The sequence below is a fragment of the Chrysemys picta genome, chromosome 6 (genome assembly GCF_011386835.1).
Source record: "Chrysemys picta bellii isolate R12L10 chromosome 6, ASM1138683v2, whole genome shotgun sequence".
NCBI classification, from domain to species: Eukaryota; Metazoa; Chordata; order Testudines; family Emydidae; genus Chrysemys; species Chrysemys picta.
This window is the reverse complement of record NC_088796.1, coordinates 18,820,353-18,841,585: the sequence shown is the minus strand read 5'-3', so window position 1 is coordinate 18,841,585 and position 21,233 is coordinate 18,820,353. Positions and strand designations below refer to the sequence as shown.

Genomic DNA, 21,233 nt, shown 5'->3' with positions numbered 1-21,233 from the left:
GTTACAATTACACCTTAACTTGACTGTAGAAGATGCACCCATTTAATCAAAAGAGGTAATTCATGTCCAGAATTTTGAATTCCTTTAATAAACATCATTGCAGTTCCTGTTTTAAGTTAAAAATCTCTTTATAGAAATTAAAAAAACAAAACAAACCACAAGCCAAAGCTTGCAGAGGAAGGGGAGAAAGGAACTAAATAGGCAATACGTTACCAATAATTGGCCAATTCTTAGAGCCATATTCTATCTGCAATCCTTGCCGAAAAAGAAATCCTTAGATCCTTTCCACTGACATCAAGAGAATTCTCTGAACATGTAGGGAAGTACAAGGTCCTTTGAATATAAACATGAAAGTCTAATGAGAAGGATGAGTTGAAGGAATAATCAAGCTGGGGATAGGCACATCAAAATAAATGAAAGATAATAGACTGTTTCAGCAGAAGAATTAGGTGATACTACCTTCCATGGTAGAAAAAAAGACAGTAGATAGAATACTTATGAATTTCCTCTAAAGCATGGCCACTGTCAGGGAGAAGACAATGGACAAGATGGACCTCAGGTCTGATCCAGCGTGGCTATTTCTCTGTTCCTACAACTATACAAGGCGGTAAACAAGGAACTGTGGCTATATTGAGTCAGTACGAATCATATAGCTGAGGCAATAAATGTTCACATCATGTTTCTCCACGGGCTGACATTAACCATTCTTTAGGATCATATTTGAGGCTTAACTTTTAGGCTTAATGTAATTAAAAAGAATTGTTGAACCACCTCTGATCTGTTTGTCCATTTGCCAAAATATATATTTTGAAGAATCTTATCTGCTACATAGTCCAAGAGTTATACTTTTCCCCCACAGTTTCTACCAGGGTTATTTTCTTTCTTTATTAGTTGCCCACTCTGCAGCTCTCAGATGCTAGCAAGTAGTCTGCTTCAATGCTTGCAGATGTGAGGAACTGTATGATATAATAATGTCACTATATAGAGCCCAGTACACCCATACCTTGAATACCGCATGTAGTTGTGCTTGACCCATCTCAGAAAAGATACTGGAATTGGAAAAAGTACAGAGAAAAATGCAATGAAAATGATTAGGGGCATGGAACAGCTTCCATATGAGGAGAGATTAAAAAGACTGGTACTGTTCATCTTAGAAAAGAGATAACTATGAGAGTTATAATCAGAAATGGTGTGGAGAAAGTAAATAAGAAAGTGTTATTTACCCCTTCACATAACAAGAACCAGAGGTCACCCAGTGAAATTAATAGGCAGCGGGTTTAAAACAAACATAAGGAAGTACTTCTTCCCAAAACACAGTCAACCTGTGGAAATTTTTGCCAGGGAGTGTTGAAGACCAAAACTATAACTGAATTAAAAAAAGATTTAGAATTAGAGAAGTTCACGGAGGATAGGTCCATCAATGGCTATTAGCCATTAGATCAGGAACGGAACCCCATGGTTGGGCGTCCCTAAGCCTCTGACTGTCCCAGATGCTGGGACTAGATGACAGGTGATGGATCACTTGATAAATTACCATGTTCTGTTCATTCCTCTGAAGCATCTGGCACCAGCCACTGTCAGAAGACAAGATACTGGGCTTGATGGACCATTGGTCTGACTCAGTATGGCCATTCTTATATTTTTCAGAAGCTTTGTCAAGAGCGAATTGGAACCAGTTATGTTATGCAGAGGCTCACATTATACATTTGCCAAGGCTGATTCCCCACTCTGGCTCTTCAAGTGCAGAAGGTGGGCACCTGCAATGATTCTAAAAATTAATACTGGCCACTCCACGCTTGTATTAAACTCCCAAGGTTACAGCATCTCTCTGACCTTGGATGGGTAGATGCTGCCCTGTGGGGTACCCTGAAGCCCTTTCACCCCCCCCCCCCCCCCCGGAGAAGAGCTGAGAAAGAAAACAAAGGGAATCAGCTGTTGCCACCAGCTAATTAAACAACATATGCACAAACCTCTTAGGACCCAAAAACCCAATCCTGTTCTTAAAAAAAGATAAATTTTATTTAAAACAAAAAGAAGAAAATACATTTGGAACTGTTACCTGGTTTACATCTTTGAAATTTTCCACTTTTCATTCAAGTTCATGCAACATTTTTTGCCAATAGCTTTTATCAAAATCCTATTTGAATCATTATTGAACATTTTCATTCACCAAAACCAGTTTTTGGTTAACAAATATTTAATAACAATTTTGAAAAGAAAAATGTTGGTGAGTGAAATGCTTATTAAACTTTAATTTATATATTAATAAAAATGTCAATTTTATTGAAGTCAATGGGAATTGCAGATGCTCAGCATATCTGAAAACCAGGCTACTTATTTATCTTCAGTTATATTGACTTGAGTGCCTAAAGTTGGGGACCTAAGTTTGGAACGTATGGCCGGCATGCCCAAGGAGACAGACAAAGTCCAGTAGTTCCCAACTCCCAGTCCTGTGCTTACATCAATGCACCCCTCCACCAGTATTAGATATGTATCTTGGGTATTGAGCAAAGTTGAGTGGTGCCATATTTGGATTTCTGAGTTTCAGGTGATGACGGTGCTTGGTTTCCTAGCACAACCTAAAAACAATTTACAAAGCAGTGGGGTTTACAATAGCTAGAGAGCTAGTGCAGTTATGTTCCTTGAATGACATCATGACACATTGCTGCCTCTGGAATGTAATTGTGGCTATTGTGCCATTTACAGTTAGGTGTGCCTCAGCATTATGCTAAACAGTGCAAAAGAAATGAGATAAAAGCATCAGAGAAATTGCAGAGTGGAGCTGCTGAGAGAAGACCAGACAGCATTTAGAAACGAGAGAGAGAGAGTGGGTACGATTTGATTTAGCCTACAGCTAACCTCATAATCAGATTGCTGATCATACAGTAGCAGATATACTTACACGCATGAAAAAGCTTCAAAAGGAAAGTGTCAAATATGATAAAATGCTGCTAAGCACCTTAGAAGACAAAGCATTTCTAAGCCTTATCTACACACAAAAATTGCCCAGCTTTAAGTTTACCAGCAGAGTGAAAGATGTTCCTAGTGTGGACACAAATGAACAATTGAATAGCTTATTCCCCTTTCCATACAGGAATAAACTATACCATTATAAGGCAACTTCATATCAATACAATTGTGTCCGTGGTATGGGCTGTACCACTATGTCAATTTAGAACATCACTCCCCTAACTGACCAAGTTATACCAGTACAAAAACTGTGTAGACCAGCCTTAGTTACATTATTCCCTGCCACTGTATCCAGAGGCAGATTACAGTGTTGTGGGGCCCTGGGCCAGAGCAAGTGGGGGCCCCTCTCCACACCTTCCACTTGTAGTTCTCTCCCCCCCCCCAGCCCTGGCGGTCCTGCAAAATGGAATTGGGGCTCCCGACGAGGAGTGGGGTCGGGGCACAGGGGCATCCATTTTCCAGGGCCCCTCAATTGGCTGAGGCCCCTGGGCATGGCCCTGTTGGCTCAGTGGTTAATCCACCACTGTTGTATCAATATGTCCAGCTTCCTTTCACATCAGCTTCTACCTAACAGTAGTTCTCTCAAAATACTGTACATGAGCCCCTCAAAATTTACTCTATTGGGGATTCTGGCCCCCAGCTATTCACACTCCTTCCTTGAATGGATAAAGACTAGGGATGACTGTGCATTTCTGAACTTTACCCAGCATACTCTGACAAGCGCATTGGGTTGTGGGACCACCTAAAAAATAAATATTGTATATTTTTAAATTAGTCAATATTTAAACTCCAGCTATAGCCTGCTCAGATCATGAGTCAAGTGGGGTTAATAAAACAAAGGGCAGGAGAGAGTCTGCTTAGGTTAGATTAAAGACACATTCTTACAGGAAACTGGAAGGCAGAGAGGATTGTGTGTTTTTTCTCCCTTATGGCAGTAAATCAAGCTTATTGAAAATGATGAAAACGGGGGGCTGAGTGGTTTTGTGGTGGTGCAGTGAAAGGCATTATAATACTAAATCAAACAAAGACAAGCATAAAAAAATATTACTCTCACAATGGCTGGCACAAAAAAATTAACATCTAAAAATATTGTAATGTTCTGGGCCTCTTCCCTCTGGGAAAGCTCTAAAGCCAGCAAGATGAATACAATTAATTCCACCTAAGATGGGGATGGGCTGGCTGAACCAGCAGACAAACTGTTCCAAAGCTATAATTCGGTATGGTTTGGGAAAATCACTTAAGCAATGCAATCTATTTAGGCAGCTACTTCTGCCACAGTCACTTTTGCCACTTCTTCAAGGCTACTGTGTGTGTAAGTAAAGCCCCCATACCCACATGTGCCTGCATAAAACCTACCTGGTTTACAGCCCCGGGCACAGGGGGAAAGCCGTGGAATGTGTACCCTATACTTCTCCCCAAGAGTAAGTGGGCAGAGAGGGTCAGGAAATAGACATAGCTATGGCTGCATTACCCCTATGCCCCATCCAGAAAAGTGTCTGGAGGCAAGTGGGGCAAGTATGCAGCACCTTGTAAAGGGCTGACACAGCATGCTCCCCCCATTAATGGAAAAGGCAAGCTCCAGATGAGTTGCTCCTCAGAGGAGTATCTCTAAGCCCATATCCACACTGCACAATAGCATGAGTACAGGGCCGAGCTACAGACCTGAGGTGTGTTTTTACCCATAACCCCTCAGGGGTGCTACCTTACTCACCCCATACTCAACTTCAGACACATTCTGCCTGGATTTAGATATGGACAATAGGGGGGTTATGGCACAACCACATGCATGGACATGTGTACGGTCACTAATGTAGATGTACCCTGTAGCACAATGTGCTTGTCCTCGCATAGTGAAACTATGCACTGCCCCCTATTCGTGGCTCTGCCTGAAGGCTCAATCTAGCCCTTGATTTCTTTCCATCCCCTAGTAGTTCCCTGCCCTGTCCTGCCATTCTCTATGGTTTCCCCATCCAACACCTCCTACTGCCCATCCTTAGTAGGAATTATTACACCTTGACTTGTAAGTCTGTGTCAACTGGCCAACACTCTGCTCTACATTTTAGAAACTTTGGGTCAGATCCTACATTCAATTACACAAGTGTAAATCTAAAATAAACTTAACTTACTGTAGTGCAGTACCGCTGGAGCCATGCTAATGTAATGGAATTGAGATCAGACTCTAGACTTACTTATAAGTTCAGCTACTCTTTAGAGGCAGTTATACGGGCATCATCTAGAGAGAAGTGTAACCTGAAGAAAGAAAACTATTCCTTTTTTTATTCTGGGGTGAAAAGCAATTATCATATGACAAGAATGCATATTATCGTCTGAATATCACGTGGTGATGCCATCCCAGTGTACGACAATCATTCACTTGATTTACTGGAAATGTCTCCTTGTAGGGGAGGAATACATATCTACCTCAACCGCAAAGGAAAGCCATAGGCATCTTAAGCAGCTTCGGAGTCACCAAGAAATAGTAATGAAACTCTAAGAAAGTTGGTGAGTGAAGCACTTTCAGCACTTTAAGCACTTTCAGATGAAGCCTGGATTTACTTAGGGTGATATAACTTCAGCAAGAGAGAAAAAGGAAATGAAACACCATAAGTTATTCCAACACAATGCCTAATTCCAAAGCCAATTTCCGGGTGCTATATACAAGATGAAGCCTACAACATCTTCAACTCACTTCCATACATGGTCATAACAATAAGGTATAAAATGTCAAATGTGTGTTTTGTGCACATTTTATTTGCATTATATGATTAAAACGGTAAGATAGACTTAGACTTGTTTCACAAAATTGCTGATCTAACCAGCCTAGAAACATAGCAGCCTATGTTTTTCTTCAAAGCGCAGTCAACCTGTGGAACTCATTGCGTAGGGATGTTGTGAAGGCCAAAACTATAATGGGATTCAACAAAGAATTAGATAAGTTCATGGATAGGTCCATCAATGGCTCTTAGCCAATATGGTCAGGGATGCAACCCCATCCCTCGCTCTGACTGTGAGATGCTGGAACTGGATGACAGAAGATGGATCACTTGATGATTGCTCTGTTTTGTTCATTCCCTTTGAAGCATCTGGCATTGGCCACTGTCAGAAGACAGGATACTGGGCTAGATGGACCATTGGTCTGACCCAGTATGGCCATTCTTATGTTCTACAAAGAAGCACTCAGATAGGACATGCAATCTTATCTGCCAGGGTCAGCATATTTATTGTATCATTCATTGTGCATTATAGAAAGATCTTATCTTGTTTTGAAGGCTATTATAGCCTGCACACTACTGATACAGTAGGCAGGGGATGTGCAGATAAAAACTAGTGAAAACATTGATTATCTGCATGTATAATATATAGTTCTGCACTTAGGAAGGAAGAATCCCATGCACTGCTACAGGCTGGGGACCGACTGGCTAAGCAGCAATTCTGCAGAAAAGGACCTGGGGATTACAGTGGACGAGAAGCTGGATATGAGTCAGCAGTGTGCCCTTGTTGCCAAGAAGGCCAACGGCATATTGGGCTGTATTAGTAGGAGCATTGCCAGCAGATTGAGGGAAGTGATTATTCCCCTCTATTTGGCACTGGTGAGGCCACACCTGAAGTATTGTGTCCAGTTTTGGTCCCCCTACTACAGAAGGGATGTGGACAAATTGGAGAGAGTCCAGTGGAGGGCAATGAAAATGATTAGGGGGCTGGGGCACATGACTTATGAGGGGAGGCTGAGGGAACTGGGCTTGTTTAGTCTGCAGAAGAGAAGAGTGAGGGGGGATTTGATAGCAGCCTTCAACTACCCGAAGGGGGGTTCCAAAGAGGATGGAGCTCAGCTGTTCTCAGTGGTGGCAGATGACAGAACAAGGAGCAATGGTCTCAAGTTGCAGTGGGGGAGGTCTAGGTTGGATATTAGGAAACACTATTTAACTAGTAGAGTGGTGAAGCACTGTAATGGATTACCTAGGGAGGTGGTGGAATCTCCATCCTTAGGTTTTTAAGGCCCGGCTTGACAAAGCCCTGGCTGGGATGATTTAGTTGGTGTTGGTCCTGCTTTGAGCAGGGGGTTGGACTAGATGACCTCCTGAGGTCCCTTCCAACCCTAGTCTTCTATGATTCTATGATAATGTCCTTTCCTACGTATGGGAGTGTGTTCTATCTCACCCACAGCTGTGGCAGCACTGCTGTGTTTTCACTGATTCCCAGATGGCAGCTGTGCTCCTATGATTCACAGGGTAAGTATGATGTTAATATTAACTGACTCAGCCTGCATTAACATGCACAGTAAAGAGCATAATTTGCACCATGTTTATAGGGAAGCACCTTTTATATACAACCGTTGCCCTCTGAAACTATCTTCCATTATCCTGATTTGCGAGATTAACTATATGTAATTATGAGGAACACCCTAAGAACCAACAATAACTCTCAGACTGGAAGAAACTTTTAAGTGGAACCACTGCTGTTCCCTGACTGCTCCCTCTTCTTGAGGGCCACAACCCTCTTGGTGTGGCACTCTTCATGCAATTGGAGGGGAGAGCTTGGCTGCACAGTAGCATGATCTGCTAGGGACAGGCCATATTTCCCCTCTGTGATTAAATCTAGAGCTGGTCAGGAACTTTTTGACAATTTTTGGTGTGTATAAAATCTGAGTCATAAAATCCAACTCTTTTCAGGAAAGGATCAGTTTTAATGAAAGTCTCATTGGGAAGGTTTCTCGGCCCCATGATGGAATTTCTGGTTAAAGAGAGAATCATCCTAGAATAGTCAAGTGGTCTGGGTATTCGCCTGAGATGTGGGTGCCTCAGGTTGAAGTCCCTCTCTACCTGATTTGGAGCAGGGGCTTGAAACTGCATCTCCCATACCCTAAGAGAATGCCCTAACCGCTGGACTGTTTAATTGTGGCTCTCTCCCTTCACACCTCCCCCCAGTCACCAAAAAGATTTCATATTCATCCTGATGTGGAACAGGAAAAAGTTCTGAAATCTCAAACTTCAGCAGGACAGGACACCCAGCTCTAAAGGCTCCAGCCACCCTTCCTATCTGTCCATCTTAGGTACTAATGTGGCCCTCATTGCCACAGCATTTGAACACAATAGTCTTTAATGTCTCAACATCTTTGAGAGGTAGGGATGTGCCAATATCCCATTTTACAGGCAGTGAACTGAGGCACAGAGAAGCTAAGTGACTTGCCCATGGTCACACAGGAAGTCTACTCCAGATCAGGGATATTTTCCATATTATTTCCATGTCTTCTCGATACTCCACACTCTATAATGAAGGTGAGCATATAGACCATAGATATTACCAATGGAGAAAGTTATTAGGCTATCTTGTCAGTTCCTTTTCAACACAATATAACATTTTCATTGATTTCACCCAGCAATCTTTCTGCTCTAAATCATTAAAAGAAGCTGTATTTTTATGCTTAAAGTTCACAGTAGAGATAGAAATGTGTCTCTTTTTTTAATTTGAAACTAGGACTAAGGGGTTCGAAAGGATCAAAGAACTGTTTTCATTATATACATGTATTTATACAGCCACCCATACACACACTAGTTGATAGTCTATCATGGCTTTTAACAGTGTCTGTGGTTCACTTGCTGACTCTCACTAAAACTTGGTTGGGACATAACTTAATTTGAATCCAAGAGATGGCTGACAGTCAGTAAAGCCTTTTAGTATTTCTGCTTGCAATTTCTTCATACGGTAAAAGTGGAATTTATTATTTAACATCTGTGTTGAGGACTCCGCCAACTCAGAGCCCCACTGGCCCTAGATACTGTACAGACATTCAGTAAATGTCCCAAAGAGCATACAGTCTAAAAAAGGGCAAGGCATAATAGCTGACTGAGGCAAACCAGTAGGAAGGAGAAGATGGGATTAAAAAAAAAAAAGGTAGATGTGTGCACAATTCTTACCCAAAGCAGCAGCATTCATATCTCAGTACCAGAATAGTCATTGTCACTGTACCTGAAAACACTGCAAAACTGTAAGAGGGGCTATATTAATATCACCAAGAACGACAGGCCATTTTCAGTGTTGTGGAAGTAGTAATATTGCCCAAGGGTAGGAGGTCGTTCTCCTTATTCTGGTGTTCTAATACTGTATTAACAGCCCACAATCAAATACACCCTAGGGCAACACACAACTGCCAAAGAGCAAACCGTAATGCCTGGTGGCTGAGGCAGGCTAGGGGGCAGTCCAGAGCAGTAGTCAAGTGTCAGGAGGTCAATCAGTATCACAGGCAGCCCAGGGCAATGGTCAGAGTGTTTGCGGGGGTCGGTGGCCAGAAGATCCAATCCAAGGGGCCATGGCAGCAGGTTAGGGAGGCAAGCTTGGGCAAAATGGCAGGATCAGTCTAGGCAGTAACCAGCAGACAATGGTCAGTTACTCAGATAGCTTCTGTGTCCTTTTGGGATCTTTGTATAGTCCAGATACCCAATGAGAGTGCTGCTTCTCCATCCAATCAAGGGCTTGGGGTGTGGCTGCTGTGGGTCTGTAGGCCTTTAGCACTAAGGCTGTTGGTCAGGGGCAGCAGCTAAGTCCACCACCATGGTGCACTGGCTAAAGATGCTACCTAATGACCTGGTGGGCTTGAATTCAATACCAGGCTCTTGCCACTCATACACTGACTTGCAGATAGCCCATAAATAGAGCTGGTTTAAAATATGAGGAGAAAGCCATTTTCAATTATTTTATTAAATTGTTTTTCCAGCTTTTGTTGAAAAAGTCTTTTAATGGAAACCTTCAAACCACCTCGACATACAACATTGACATTAATGCAATTTTTGTAATCCGCTATCCAATGCATTTATTTATGGAAACGTTCTTGGCTGAAATCCAATAAATAGCACTGGTGTCCTGAAATGACCTTATTTTCACCAAATTAATAAACTTTTATCCAACATGATCACTAACAGAAGATTTTTAAATAGTTTTGTCAATGTAAATGATTTTTATGGGTAACATTAACATTGACAAAAAATAACTCATGTAAGGGCACTCGAATGGATGAAATCTTGTAAAAATGACTGATGACTTTTTGCTGATTTCCGATGGAAATGTCAGATTTCACTTTGGGATTCTTTTCTCCTCCCAGAGGCCTATTAATTAATTAATTAATTAATGAGTGTACATTTCAAGAATCTTGCGTCAGTCACTTCGTTATCTAAAGGCAGTAGCAGCTTTAGATAACTACAAAATTCTCTTCAGAATCTGCAATATACCTTATGGCAAGTGAAAGGAAGTATCGGGAATACTACAGATACTGAGATAACCCTGTGTATTTGCCAAGTATTTGAAGTCACTTATTGTAACTGATCATGTATGCAGACCACAGTATAATAAACTACAGTGGCTGCCTATATATAACAATATGTAAGATACACTGAATGCCAGTGGTTACTAATTTTGCCTTATGTTTGTGTATAAAAATTCTTGTTCTAAGCTCTAAGGAATGAATTCTGCTACCATTTAATCATGTTGAGAGGTGTAGTTGTGCCACAGGTAGTCCTACTAAAATCAGTAGGTCTATTTGCAAAGCAGCCAATTCTGAATGTGAGTAGGACAGGGAAATGAGGCCCTTATAGACTTAGGGCATTTTTAATAAGCATTCTCAAACACACACACACACACACACGAAGTCCTAGTATTTCAATGGCAACTGACACCTGCATTTGTAGGTGCAGTCATGGTAACAACTATACGTGTATATTTTCCACTCACCCTGGACTTCTCAAGGTTTGAAAAGCAGACCTTCAATATCATTCTTGAAAACAGGAAGCAGGCATCATATTTAAGAGGAAAATTTCTTATCTCCAGTTAAAAGGTTAAAAAAATATTGCAGGTTAAAAAATAATTCCCATGGTTATGACTGACAAGCCTGAAGAACAAGTCTGAAGAGAATACGGTTAATCTGAATAACAAACACCAAGTTAAACCTTTCGGAAAGAACAGTCATGTGAAAATGCTTTCTTGCCTCTACATTTTCTGGCTTACTGTGCCATAGTGTAGGAGAATGTGTCATATAAACCCACAGCAAGATTGAGAATCATTCAAGGTTTGAATTGTTCATTGGCCCTAAGGGGAGGTGAGCATTCACAAATTCCACATGATTAATAGCTACTTTGTGTTGACTGTAGTTCATTAAACCCCTAGACTTATATAGCTGTTACTTTCCTCAGGTTTCCCTTTGGTGAGACAGTACAGTCTAGAGAATGTAGATATTTAGGTTGAAAGAGACCCTGTAAAAATGAAGAAAAATACAATTAAAATAATCTTTGCACTGTTTAAGGATTTAACACTGTGGCAATACATTGTCGTTACATTTAATAGTCAGTGTTAGATGCTTGACTGCCAGCAGCACTATACATCTTCAAGAATATTCTCTGTTGACATCAGTGCTAGGCAGTGAAAATATTGTAATCATCTTCAGCCCCCTCCTTCCCAAAGTTAGGTCTGACTTTTTAAGATTATGTACAATGTGTAATGTTTTCATAGTCAACACATAATTGCTACTGTAATGACATCATGGTTATGACATCCAGCACTTTCAAAGCACTTCGGGCCTGATCCAAAGCCTATTGATGTCTTTTTATTTACTTCAGTGAATTTAATTTTGGAAAGGACTCTGAATCAGGCACTTATGATTCAACCCCTTTTTGCAAGGTAAATACCCTCCCCCCCTCACATTGTTCTTATCTTCAGAAAGAAGCCAGTACGGTGATTAATCCAGTGTTGCAAGGAATACAAGGTTTAGCAACTGAAGAGAGGTTTACAATTTGTAGTATGCAGGAAATAGCACGGTTGCTTAATGAAACAAACTAAAATTAACCAATAGAGTTAATAAGCAAGAAAGGAATCAGTATATGGGGAAGGAAATCATTTGTTCTGAATTGTTAGAAACCACCACTAGCCCTTCACAATTTTTCGAACTGGGGAAAGTTCCAGGTTTTTTTAAGCATGAGCAACTTTTAAATTGGTATTGTCCAAAGTGTATTGAAAGACATGCAAAAGAGAGCTAAATGTTTAATAAAATGTCAAAAATTATAATACATTGCAGTTAGAGATTTGGGATCTGTGATCGCGCATCCTAACCATTATTCGTGTTATTTAATTTATTTATTTTTTGCAACGTATTAAGTTCCTGGTGTGTCTTATTCACAGTGTCTTTATTCATGTTCAGTCCAAATAAGGATGTGTTTAATCAGCTGGAAGCTGTCCATTCATTAGGTCACCTGTAAGATAGCATCTGTTGAGAGCAACTGACGGTACCTCTACTAATGGTCGATTATGAAAAAAACACAAATGTAGAAAGCCCCGCAGATTGCCTGTTGCTCCATAAAAAGGCATCAGTCCATCTGTAGGTGTAATCTGTTTGAGGTAACAATACCACAATAGCACATAGAAGAAAATGAACAGCAATACCAGCTGAAAGCTGTTACAACACCAGTGGCTTACCCAGTGCAATGAACTAAGTGGAAATCCCCTATGGAGATGACTTATAATGGAAATGGACAGTGCTATATGGTGATTAACCACAAAGAATTTCAATACGGTCAGCTTAGGTGAATGGTCACAATGCAAAACTTTTGTTTTAGGCGAAAAATATATATGGCCTAATCTCTCCTGCACCTGTCTTCAAAAATGAAACCTGAGAGGGTGGAGGGTCATGACAGAGGGGAAGCCAGGCCAAATATTAGTGGCATTGCAACCCCGTGCTCCAGGTTGCAATGCCACTGACTCAAATGAGTGAAGTTCTTTTGGTTCACACATAAATCCTAGTTAAAATAACCATTTTGGGGCCCCCCATGAATTTGGGCCCTAGGCATGTGCCTAGTTTGCCTATATATTTATCTGACCTTGCCAACTGCTGTGCATAACAACAAGAGCTCCACAGAACCCCACCCAGATGCGCTGTCTGGGAAGCTCAGCCTTTAGAGGACAGAACTCAAAACCATACTATCTCAGTGATCAGTTTTGAGGGTCTATATGTATAAAGAATCACAAAAGTGGAGGACTTGAAGGGACCTCAAGAGGTCATCTAATCCAACCCCTTGCACTCAAGGTTAGACTATGTAATAACTAGACCATTCCTGACAGGTGTTTGTCTAACCCGTTCTTCAAAACCGCCAGTGATGGAGATTCCACAACCGCCCTAGGCAATTTATTCCAGTGCTTAACCATCCTGACAATTAGGAAGTTTTTCCTAATGTCCAACCTAAATCGCCCTTGTTGCAATTTAAGCCCATTGCTTCTTCTCCTATCCTCAGAGGTTAATGAGAACAATATTTCGTCCTCCTCATTGTAACAAATTTTTATGTACTTGAAAGCTGATATGTCCCCCACTTAGTCTTCTTTTCTCTAGACTATACAAACCCATTTTTTTCAATCTTTCCTGATAGGTCATGTTTTCTAGATCTTTAATCATTTCTGTTGCTCTCCTCTGGGCTTTCTCCAATTTGTCCATATCATTCCTGAAATTTAGCACCCAGAACTGGACACTATACTCCAGTTGCGGCCTTATGAGCGTGGAGTTGAGCAGAATTATTTCTCATGTCTTGCTTACAACATTCCTGCTAATACATCCTGGAATGATGTTCACTTTTTTTGAAACAGTGTTATACTGTTGACTCATATTTAACTTGTGGTCCACTACAATCTCCAGATCCCTTTCTGCAGTACTCCTTCCTAGGCAGTCAGTTCCCATTTTGTACGTGTTCAATTGATTGTTCTTTCCTAAGTAGAGTCCTTTGAATTTCTCCTTATTGAATTTCATCCTGTTTTCTTCAGATCATTTCTCCAGTTTGTCAAGATCATTTTGCATTTTAACCCTATCCTCCAGAGCACTTGCAACTCCTCCCATCTTGGTATCATCAGCAAACTTTATAAGTGTACTCTCCACAAGCGTCAGCTTCCCCCGGGCCCGGGGGGGTGCTTAACCCTACGCTTCGCACCAGGCCCAACCCCCACCCGATCCCTTCCCCCAAGCCTTCCCGCCCCACCTCTTCCCACCCCTGCTCCACCCCTGCCACGCCTCTTCCCACCCAGTTCCGCCTCCAACCCCAAGCGCGCCCCATCCCCGCTCCTATCCCTACCTGCCAGTGTCTCCTACATGGAGGAGCGTCTCCTCTGCTGGTGGTTGGTGGGTGCCAAGCACCTACTAATTTTTTTCTGTGGGTGCTCCAGCCCTGACGCACCCACGGAGTCGGCACCTATGGTACTCTCTATGCCACAGAACCAGGACCGATCCCTGTGGGACTCCACTCGATATGGGCTGCCAGCTTGACTGTGAATGTTATATTCTGACACAAGGTCTGTAGTCAGTATCATGAGGCAGGCCCTCTTAACATCGTCATTACATTGGCTCAAAAATCATGAGATTTAAAAAAATAATAATTGTGGGATTATTTTTACTGCCTTCTGTTTTTTGAGCCTTTAGATTTCACATTTTCAAAATTGTCTCTGAAGCCATGAGGGCTTAAAACTTAAAAAAGAAAAAGAAAGTTGAGAGTCTCACATAATCACATGACTCCAGGAGCTGGGGCTTTAAGAAAAAACACAAAATATCATGGGGGCTCATGATAAATATAATGAGATTTGGCAACATACAGTATCTCTTTCTCTAGTACAGGAATAAAAACAAACTATTTTGCAAAACTACTGTATTATTATGGATATGCCCTCTGTTATTCTACTCTCACTGTAATGAACCTAAAGTTAAAAAACTGTAAATTCATGCCTGCTTTTTCACTTATTAATTTACACTTTTATCGCACTCCTTTGTTACTATCTCCCCTGTTTCTTTGAGCCGAAGAGAGCCTACACCCAAGAGTTCCTGCTGAGGAGACATGGAGATGCAGTGCCATTTCCAAGGCAGGCTTCCTCCTCCCCCTTCCCATGGAGCCCCTTCAGGAGGCAGAAGTGGAAATAATAAAGTCTACACCAGATTCTCCACCCCAAAACCAACAGGACGAAACAGCATTAGGTACTGCAATGTATGCTACCTCCCACTCTGTGCTCTTGAAACAACTCCTGAGTGCATTTACAGAGGGAGTCAAGCAGGTGGGGAAGGAGGAGCAGCAATGCGGGGGAGAGGCTTTCAGGGAATCTATGCTCTTGGAGGTAGAACTCTGAGATGCTTCTACAGAGATGGAAGGCACAACCTACCCTCCTCCCTTACCAGTGATGAGCTGCCAAAAAATTAACAACCGGTTCCCTCCTCCTCACCCCACGAGGGGGTTGTGGCCCCCTCTCTGCCCCCCAGGACTCCTGCCCCATCCAACCCCCCACGTTCCTTGACGCCCCCCGGAACCCCTGCCCCATCCACCCCCCTTCCCTGTCCCCTGACTGGCCCCTGCCGCCCCATCCAACCCCTCCTCTCATTCCTGACCTCTGCCCCATCCAACCACCCTTCTCTCTGTCCCCTGACTGCCCCTGGAACCCCTGCCCCTGCCTGCCCCTTGCCGCCCCATCCAACCCCTGCTCCTTCCTGACTGCCCCCCCTGGGACTCCTGGCCCCATTCAATCCCCCTGTTCCCTGCCCTCTGACCGCCCCAACCCCTATCCACCCACCCCATGCCCGAACTCCCCTGCCCTCTTCCAACACCTGCTTCCTGCCCCCTTACTGCGCTGGAGCCGGGCCGGAGCCACTCGGCTGGAGCAGGACTGGGCTGGGCCGTGCCTCCCTGGAGCCCTCCTTGCGCCCCCCTGCCCCAGCTTACCTTGCGAAGCCGCCGCTTGTTTCTGAACCCTCCCAGGCTTCCCGCGCGAACTTCTGATTCACGGGAAGCAGGGGAGGGGGAGGAGGAGAAGGGGGGCAGAGCGTTCAGGGGAGGAGCTGAGGAAGCAAAGGTGAGCTGAGGCCGGGGGCAGGGCGCTGGAGCTTTACCAGTTGTTAAATTTAAAAGCCCTTTTTAGAACCAGTTGTCCTGCGTGGGACAACAGGTTCTAAAAGGGCTTCTAAATTTAACAACCGGTTCCTGCAAACCGGTACAAACTAGCTCCAGCTCACCACTGTCCCATACCCTCGGCAAAAGAAAAGAAATGCCCCTCCCTTACATAAGTTATTTTCAGTTTATGGGAGAACGGGGATCCTAGATTATAGGATACATTTTGAAAATAAAATCTAACATTTCATCTGCAAATAGTTGTGCCCGTAATGTTCTTAATGCAATCGCCTGTGTGTACAGTTTAGTTGTAGCCATGTCAGTCCCAGAATATTAGAGAGACAAGGTGGGTAAGATAATATCTTTTATTCAACCAATTTCTATTGGTGAGAGACACAAGCTTGAAGTTGGTCCAGTACAGAAGCTGGCCCAGTAAAAGATATTACCTCACTCACCTTGTTTTTCTAATCATCTGTGCGTGTCATAGAAATGGGACATCTATCTATCTGAGGAACTTAAACATCTACATTTTATTATATGCAGCTGAAAAGATTTGTATTTGCAAAACTACAGGTGCAAATAACAGTGCGTATATTACACGTGCACAAAATTATGGGTGCAGTTTCAGAGGTCAGGCTGCAGCCCATTTATTTAAAATATGTGGCTCTCATTATCACTAGTTAGTATTTATTTTGCCGTTGCATCTACAGGCCTCCATCAGGAACTGTACAAACACATATGAAGATACAATCCCTGCCCAAGAGCTTACATTTAAAGAAGATATTAATTACAAAGTTATTTGAAAAACCTTCATTCCTGGTAGCATAACTCAATAGAATACTATCGCAGCTAAGCAAATCTACCATGAGATACTGATAAGAATGAACTTTACCGTCTCTTAGGGATGCACCAACCTGCATAACAGGTTTCTCCATTTTGTAAGCCTGTTTTGTTTGGCTGAAAGTCATCTGCGAGCCAAAAATTTGCCTTGACCTGTTTGGGTGGGAGGAACCCAAGGACACACAAAGGGGGACGGGCTTTATTTTACGGACTTTCTCGGTCTTGCACAAATTTCCAGCCAGTTACACGCAAATAGTCAAGAAGCCCCCTCAGTAGCAATAGAATATATATTTAATATGCATGTTAATCTAGCTCTTAAATAGCTCCGTGACAGCATTTTTTGTTAACCTCATATTCAAAACCCACTCCTTGGAGGGAAGCCTGTCCTAAACACTGATGTTACTGCACAGCAAAGTTCTCCAGCTATTTAAATGTTACCCTTAGCATTGTGCCTGCTTATACTGGGCCCTATCTGAATAACTGGAATTTATTCAAGCCAAACAATTGGCTGATTGCTTGAACAAGGTATATCTTAGTTTTTGATACCAACCAACAAGAATGAATTTCCTTTAAGTGATTAAATACTCACATGCACAAAGCATTTCTGTACAATACTCCCAAATCTGGAAACCAAGTTGTATAAAGCCCTGACCAGAGCTACTGCAGCCAATGGGAATCTTTCCATTGACTTCAATGGATTCTGGATCAGGTTCTATATATTGAAGAATAAAAGAGCACAAAAGCAGCCAACAAAGCGATAAAGAAATCATCCAATTTCAATTTTAAAATAATAACAGTGCTAATAGTATTTTACACTTTAATTTAACATTGATAAAGAAAACAGTCATTAATTTGAAGTTGAAGTTGCCTTTGCCAACAAAATGTAATACAATAAATGTAATGTGTTATACATTATATAAAGTCTGAGTTTCCTCAGACCTGCAACTCCAAAGCTTGATCACTCCACTACTGTTATGCTGGGGAAAGGGTGGGGGGTGGCGGGGGAGGGTGAGCAATCACATCACCTCATTGAAGCTGTTGGATGTGACAACCACCTTTCAATCAGGCTAAATGAGGGAACAATTAAATGACCCTTTTACTTTAGTGATAGCTGAAACAATGGAAAACCACCACCCAAGGACTAGACTTTACACAATATATAGTTAATGAATAGGTTAGATCTCTTAATATATATTATTTAAAACATCTAGCAAATAATATATGCACAGACAAAATTTACACTGAGACACATGCAAATTAATGCAAAACAGCCATAGATCCTAAAGTATAATAAATATGCTTATTCAAAACTAACTTTTAATATTTTATAGCCTCTCATGTCTTATTTTATTTAGCATGCAGAGCAGTGACCCACATGCAAGCCGAGCAGCTTCCTAGTTCCCCAGTTCCTGGCTCTATCCTCTAACCTGACACTGCTTCCTCCTGCCCCCTTTCTATTAAAGCAAGAGTATCAAATCATCCATGCATAGAAATATCTAGCTAGTATAACATAGCAGATGACACTGCCAACATTACATTTTTGTGGTATGTAATAAACACTGCTACTGTGCTGTCATTTCTGCTGGGTCATTTAATATCAGAAGGGTGCAGTAAATAGCATGTTACCTCTTCAGAGTTCTAGGACTGCAGAAAGAGTTAAATATTAAAAAACAACTTGTCACTCTTAATGTAACTTTTTTCTGGTTATTTATTTTCCTCAGATAGGAGATTTGATATTAATCAAAATAAGTAATCAGTTAGTATTAAAACATATCATTATGAAGCAAACAGACTCTGACCTGCCAGAAATCAAACCAAAAGTGTAATTCTTCTATTTCCTTGTGCTACTTCCAAGTTCTAAGCAATAATTTATTGTTTCTGCATAAAATATTCAAGGCTGTGCATGTAGCATTGCCCTATTTTCTAAGGACTCTGTTCTGCTGTTTCCAAAATGCTATAAAGTGCCTATTTATTAATAATTTCTAATAATAGAAAAATAATAGTAATAAATAATAATAGTTTTTTATTAAGCCACTCATCTTCAGTATTTCTGTGGTATGCCATATATGGCAGCTGGGCTTGGATTGGAAAATAGCAAAATGTACTCCCCATTTATTCTATGGAAAGCTGGTATATAGTCATCTGGAGTTTTGCGAGGTGCATTGAAATGAATGCATAGTATGCAAAATGGCCGTGTCCCAAAGGCTGTTAGGTAATTTCTACTTTCATATTCTTTTCACGTTGTAGGGTCTACTTACGGCTTTATATACAGTCATCCATCACCATAGCAGGTCTTATTTCAACAATTCACTGGCTGGAGGGCTTTTTTTTTTTGGAATGGAAGATTGAAAGTTCTATCTCCCGTACCTCCAAGCCCTGTTTCACACATGTATTGAGTCAAGTAATTACTGTTTGGTTTACATATGCATGCAACCATAGACCTTCAGATGCTGGAAATGGCTCATCTCTGTTTTTCATGTCTATTAAAAAAGGACAGCATGCAGCTATGGACAATGCTCTCCCCAGCAAGGAATTATGCAGTTTTTCAGGAGCCTGTCTAAAGATCCATTATGATACTTTACAACTTAGTGTCAATACATCAGAAGCTCCTGCTGATTTCCTATTTCAAGGGGCTAATTGCTATACCTCCTCCTAAGAGGGAGAAAAGCTAAACAGGCCCAACTCTGGCACCGGTTATTTCCTTCCTTGTGAAGAAATATTAAAACCTGCTGTGAATTTCTGCTAGGAGGATTTTCTAAACATTGCATGAGACACACAGGGACAAGACCTATTATTTGTTTATCCAGTTGTGTGTATGCACATGCAATGCTCCATGTTTATAATAGGCCTCTTACAACAGAAGAAGAAAAGAGGAAAGCACTTTCTCTTTTAAGACTTCAGAAAGTTAAAATAAGGTTATCTGTTGTCTTAGTTTGGTCTAATTCTTTCGCATACTTTCCCAAATCCCCAGTAATCTGTTTTATGGACGCCTACTGTGATGGGTTAGATCACAGAACCCCCTTGGAAGCTGCCAAGTGATGTGCCAAGACTACTTCTGCCCCTGCTTTCCTGCCCCATCAGCTTAGGACTTCAGTGCCCTGCCTGGTTTGAGCCAGACTCGCTAGCCTGCTGCAAACCCAGACCTAGGTCTGAATCATGTCCCCTAATAGCTGTAGGCTTACCTGAAAGCAACTAACAGAAGTGTTCTTGTCTTTAACACTCAAATGCCCAACTCCCAATGGGGTCTAAATCCAAATAAATCCGTTTTACCCTGTATAAAGTTTATGCAGGGTAAACTCATAAATTGTTCGCCCTCTATAACACTAATAGAGAGTTATGCACAGCTGTTTGCCCACCCAGGTATTAACACATACTCTGAGTTAATAAGTAAAAAGTGATTTTATTAAATACAGAAAGTAGGATTTAAGTGGTTCCAAGTAGTAACAGACAGAACAAAGTAAGTTACCATGCAAAATAAAAATAAAACACGCAAATCTATGTCTAATCAAACTGAATACAGATAATCTCACCCTTAGAGATGCTTCAGTAAGTTTTTTCCTCAGACTGGACACCTTTCAGGCCTGGGCACAATTCTTTCCCCTGGTACAGCTCTTGTTCCAGCTCAGGTGGTAGCTAGGGGATTCTTCATGATGGCTCCACCCTTTGTTCTGTTCCACCCATTTATATATCTTTTGCATAAGGCGGGAATCCTTTGTCTCTTTGGGTTCCCACCCCCTCCTTCTCAATGGAAAAGCACTAGGTTAAAGATGGATTCCAGTTCAGGTGACTTGATCACATGTCAGTGTAAGATTCCAAGCCTTCATTCCTCCCAGCCTGACTCACAGGAAGGCTTGCCTGCAAACAGAGCCATCCACAGTCAATTGTCCTGGTTGATGGGAGCCATCAAGTTTCCAAACAACCATTAATGGCCCACATTTTGAATAATTACAATAGGCCCTCAGAGTTATATTTCTAGTTTCAGATACAAGAGTGATACATTTCAGAATAGCAGCCGTGTTAGTCTGTATCCGCAAAAAGAAGAACAGGAGGACTTGTGGCACCTTAGAGACTAACAAATTTATTAGAGCATAAGCTTTCGTGGACTACAGCCCACTTCTTCGGATGCATAAGTGGGCTGTAGTCCACGAAAGCTTATGCTCTAATAAATTTGTTAGTCTCCAAGAGTGATACATTTATACAAATAGGATGACCACACTCCATAGATTATAAGCTTTGTAATGATACCTTACAAGAGACCTTTTGCATGAAGTGTATTCCAGTTACATTATATTTGCTCATTAGCATATTTTTATAAAATCATATAGAGTGCAATGTCACACCTACTCTGTGCAATCTAAAAACCTGTCTACATATAGCAATATTTTGAAATAAACTTGGTGAGGACTAGAGGTGTATTTTGGGCATTGCTTATAAAAGAAATATAACTGTATATGTATACAGTGAATGTTGAAAATGCCTTCTACAGGCACATGAGAATTTGAGATATTGTTCATAAATTTCTTGGCCAATAAAATTACT

At 41.5% G+C, this 21,233-nt stretch overlaps 1 protein-coding gene across 3 annotated transcripts in view; it reads right to left on the bottom strand.

Annotated features, from left to right (window-relative positions):
- RAB27B (RAB27B, member RAS oncogene family) overlaps positions 1 to 21,233 on the bottom strand; it is a 208,724-nt gene that overhangs the window by 111,229 nt on the left and 76,262 nt on the right. The window contains exon 3 of one of the 3 annotated variants that reach the window (XM_065598761.1): positions 214 to 333. The exons of the other annotated variants lie outside the window; for them this stretch is intronic. The gene's annotated coding sequence lies outside the window, so the exon portion shown is untranslated. The remainder of the gene's footprint in view (positions 1 to 213; positions 334 to 21,233) is intronic. 3 annotated transcript variants of the gene reach the window in all.